The following is a 5,333-nucleotide window of genomic DNA, read 5'->3' as shown; positions in this document are numbered from 1 at the left end:
ATTGCCCAACATCTCAAGCTCCTCGCACTCACATATTTCCGCCTCTCGTTTCTTTTTTCGGATAATACGTCTCTCTTCTTTTTTTAGCGGTAGCGATCCCACTTGGCTGGCGTTGCTCCCGATCGCAGCGTGGTTTTCTTTCTGCGGCAGCATGACATTCCTTGTCATACCAATTGTTTTTTCGGGCTCGGCGGAATCCGATTTCTTCTTCGGCGGCGGAACGTAGATAACGAGAAATGTTGCTCCATTGTTCGTGCTTGCCGGTTTGTTAGGCAGTACTCTCTGAGAAGAGGAGTAAGAGTCGAGTGACGAATCTTCTGGCTGTCTGCTGATCCAGTATCAAGTTCCAAAAAGTAAGCCCGCGGATAGAGCATTCCACACAACCCTTAGACATAGTTTTGATTGCAGTTACATCGTCATATTCGCTTCTGACAACTCGGTGTTCTAAGTAGCTACGAATGATATAAATATTAGACGGTGTACGATGTCTAGCTTGTTGTGTGAGAAGCATGGGCCACTAGGCGTTATCGGACGCTGCCCTGATGTCGAGCGAGATGCTTATTACTTGAAACTTATGACGTTTTCTTTTCTGAATATGTTTGATAACATTGCGCAAGGTATCAACGGTTTAATATTGTTCGCGAAAACCTTACTGATTTGGGGACCATAACTGGTTTACAGCGGCGTGATACGCGAGATATTTGGTGAAAAACTTTTCTAAAAGTTTGCCGAACTCTGTCAATTGTTAGTCTGTTTAAATCTTGCTCGTTTGATTTTGGGAGCATTTTGATGTAAGCCTCTTTCCAAGGTGTAGGAAAATGGCCAGTTCTTAAACACGCATTATACAATGCGGTCAAAAATGTTGTGTTTGCCTCTGTAAATGCCAAAGATATCTGATGTGAAGTGGTCAACTCCAGGTGAAACATTTTTATTCATTGTTGCTAACGCATCGAATACCTCACGCTCGGCGAACTCAACACATCGTCTGCTGTGCCTAAGCAGCGGTGGTGAGTAGCAGTGTTCTCTTGTTATCCGGATAAAAATGGCATGTTCTTCGGCAGGCGCGGCTGAAGGTTTTTTCGCCTTGCTTAATGTTGCTCATACTCACCAACGTAAACGTACGTTTCGTGTCAGCTGACACGAATAAACTAATGAGATCCCCTTGTAAATGAAAACTTACCACCTTTTCGTGACGTAATATCGTAGATCGTGTCCGTGGGTAACTGAAAAATTTTGGATTGTTCCGTAAAAACGTGTCAGCTGATTACTCTCTCACCACACAGTATTGCCAAACAGTACATTCCGAAATCATTTACAAAATAAACTTAACTTAAAAACGTTTAAGATTTTATATTATTTAAGATATTTGAAGTAATTTATCAAGCAGCCTATTTCTTTCGAAAATTTTTATGCGGTTTTAACTTAATTTTAAGTCGTTTTAAACGGGTGATTTTTTAGCCATTATCTTTTGAAACGGTTGGTTTAAACAGCTGACGCGAGTTACGGCCGCTACCGCAACCTCAACTGATACAACAACAGCAACACAACGAGCACCAGTAAAGCCACCTAGGGCTAATGTCGCAACCGGTCATCAACACCGAAAGTGAAGACACAACAGTAACCAACTAAATATAAGTTATATGAAATAAACGCTTACCTAAACTAAAAGTTAATACAATAACATTTCCATTCAATTTAGGGAATACAAAATAAATAGCTTACTAATCAATTTCTGTAATAACATTTCCATAGAATTTAAGTTATATGAAATAAATTGCTTATTAAACATTTCCAATATTTTTAATCACAAAAATGTATAAATAGTAGTTAAGAATCAATAAAAGAACTACTTGTCATATTGCTGTCGAAAAAGTAACTTGTTGTTTTTTTTAACATTGTTGTGGGGTGATAACATAAATCGCGCGTTTCTGTTTTGTATCACTGTCAAACATATTCAGTTTGGTCTATTATTTAACCATGAATCGTCTTACAAACGAACAACGCTTGCAAATCATTAAATTTTATTATAAAATGCGTATTCTGTTAAGAAAGTTTAAAGTCGAAAAATTGTGTTCAGGGACGAAGCTCACTTTTGGGTCAATGGGTACGTAAATAAGCAGAATTGTCGATTTTGGAGTGAAGATCAGCCATAAAAATTGCAAGAGCTACCAATGTATCTAGAAAAGGTCACAGTTTGGTGCGGTTTATAAACTGGAGGTATCATTGGACCGTACTTCTTCAAAGATGCTGCGAATCGTAACGTAATTGTGAATGGTGAGCGCCAACTTTTTTTTGCCTAAAATGCAAGAGCTTGACTTGCATGACAAGTGGTTTAGGCTGGTTGTAAACTATGCTGCGCCTGTCTGGTCACCTGGAACTAGTAACACGCAGTGGATAAAGCTACAGACATGCCAAAATATTACCATTCGGACATCGACCGGTTGCCTCCTCATGTCCCCTGTTCAACACCTTCACAACGAGGCACAAATGCTCCCAGTAATGGAGCATAACAAACTGCTCAGCAAGCAGTTCCTGCTATGACACATCAGACACCTGCTTGAGTCTGAGCCGCCTCCCAGGTACGTCAGGAGACACCTCTTAAACTACGCCGTCGAAATCCAGGACAAAACTGACCGAAATCTACTGGACCTGACAGTGTTTAGACAGTCAATAAACGACATTCACCGGGAGACCGTCACCACCTTCTTAAGCTCCCGTCCTGTGAATGCCGTAATCGGAGTCCAACCACCACCTATAGCAGATGAAAAGCTCCAGCTTCCTCGTAAGACACGTGTAACACTGGCACAATTACATTCTGGTTATTGTAGCAGGTTAAGCTCCTACTTATCCAGTATCGACCCCGACATACTAAACATATGTCCGGCATGTGAAGGCACCCCGCACGACACTAACCACCTTTTCACATGCCCCCTAAAACCGACTCATCAAACACACCTCTCCCTCTGGACCCATCCCGTCGAAACAGCATGTTTCCTGGGCCTACCTTTAGATGAGCTAGACGAAGACAAACGAAGAATCAAGGTAATATCATCGAACAAACGCATAATAGAACCCATAGAAGTAGTGAAGAAAATGTAAATCAAGTCAATAAAAGACTACGTTCGAAACTGTGAAATTTTTAATAGAAATAAAGGCATCCCAAAGAAGTGCTAATTTTGAGAGGCTCTAATTCCAAAGAAAGAAGGGGAACAAAAACACGTAGATATTTTGTTATGCACAACAATTAAAATTTTAAACTTTGATTGATTCATACTCCAAATTTTTAGTAGTCAAACATATTTAAGATAAAACTAATATAGTTGAAAAAGTTTTAGAAGCTCTACAGGGTTTCTCTGATGTTAAGAGGATAACATTAGATAATGAACTATGTTTTGCAGAAGCACAATTTAAGGCTTTCGCTCAAAGAATGAACACTGAAATATATTTTTGTGATCCAAGACATTCAGTCACTAATGGCCAAGTATAATCGAAATTGCCAGATGTATGTATAAAATAGGAGTATAAGCAGATTAGTGATTTGGAATCCCTAATAAGAGCAGCACAACAGTACAATAAAACAATTTCATTCGGTTGTAAAGGACAGACATTGTGAAGTTCTTTTTAACTAAGCAAAGCATGAGGATTTAGAAAATAAATTACGTTTGACCCAGCAGAACATGATTAAGGGGGGAGCCTGCTTTAGGTGCTTCAAAAACTCGATTTTTTCGTGGATTTTTTTGGGAAGGAAAGAAATATTCGATTGAAACGAAACTTTCAGGTATTATGTTTATATATTTCAGGAGTCTTCTCAAATTTTTTCATTAAAATATATGCCATATTATGCCTGGTAGAAGCATTTTTCCGAGGCGCTTTGAGTGAGCATGTGTCGTGCGGCGGGAAAGATGCAGGTCGCAATATTCATCTGAAACCAAAAACCCAAAAAATTTTTTATTTAAGTATAGTATAGTTAAACCAAGAAAATAAAACAAAATGTGAGAAATTCAACAATTTTTTGCTAAAAAAAAAAATTCATTTTTTTGGAAAAACAAATTCACTTTAGGTTGTTTAAAAAGTGGGTTAATTACAATTTTCTTAAGGTTTTTTAGGTTCAACTAGAAGAGAATTTAATTCCGAATACAATCAATGTTATCTCGTTTCGATAGGAAGTTTAACTTTTTCCCTATCTTTCCCGCCAATTAGGAAAAAACCTAAATATAAAAAGCCGAGAAATCGCGCGTCAAAGTTTTTGTATATAAAAAATCCACCCGTATACTGCTCGACGCTTGCTCACAATTTCTTCTGTAACTGCGAAAATATTTTCAATTTGCTTCTGAAATTTTGAGGACACATTCTTGGATAGTTTGGGAAGACATTTATGCAAAAAAAAATCAATTTTTTGAAGCCTCTAAAGCGGGGGGAGCCTTATGAATCATAACAAAAACAGAATAGAGAAAAGGTTTACGAAAAAGTTATAGGCGAAAGAAATAAATTAAAACCAAGGTATAAAAAAAAAAGTTAAGGATTATTTGGGCAATGAAATAATAATTAAAAAAAAAAGAACCGGATAATACATAAAGATAGTATAAAATCTTAATTTTCATATAGAATTTTATTTTTGCGGACATTACTTTTTGAACATTCGTAATCGGATGTTGTTGACTATACTAGTGAAGCCTATGTTCTTATAGAGGGCAGTGATGTCGCTTTGTATGACGATTACGCAGACCTTTTTCACGTGACAAATTGAACACACCTATGGCAATTGGCAGAAGAGATGAGGCTTCATTTTTCAAAAAATTTAGGGTATTCAACTTATAATGAGAAAACACAAGCTGAGCAAAATTTTAGTCCGGAAACTACTATGGAAATAGAACTAATAGAAACGTTATTGGAGCTATTACAATAAAATTATAGGTAGAAAAGGGGAATAAATGAACTAGGGACACTGTGAAAATGGATAGCAGGAACATCTGACTATAACGATCTTGTTCTGATAAATAATAAATTGAATGAATTACATGAAAGCAATAATATTAAAAAAAAATCAATAATTTACTATAAATTCAAATATTTAAAGTAAAGGGTGATTTTTTAGCTTTTATCTTTTTAAACAGTTGGTTTAAACAGCTGACGCACGTTTCGTGTTTTGTATCACTGTCAAACATATTCAGTTTGGTCTATAATTTAACCAAGAATCATCTTAGAAACGAACAACGCTTGCAACTCATTAAATTTTATTATAAAATGCGTATTCTGTTAAGAAAGTTTAAAGTCGAAAAATTGTGTTCAGGGACGAAGCTCACTTTTGGATCAATAGGTACGTAAATAAGCAG

Source organism: Anastrepha obliqua, chromosome 6, assembly GCF_027943255.1.
Source record: "Anastrepha obliqua isolate idAnaObli1 chromosome 6, idAnaObli1_1.0, whole genome shotgun sequence".
NCBI lineage: Eukaryota > Metazoa > Arthropoda > Insecta > Diptera > Tephritidae > Anastrepha > Anastrepha obliqua.
The sequence above is the reverse complement of the archived record's forward strand: the minus strand, read 5'-3'. Positions refer to the sequence as shown.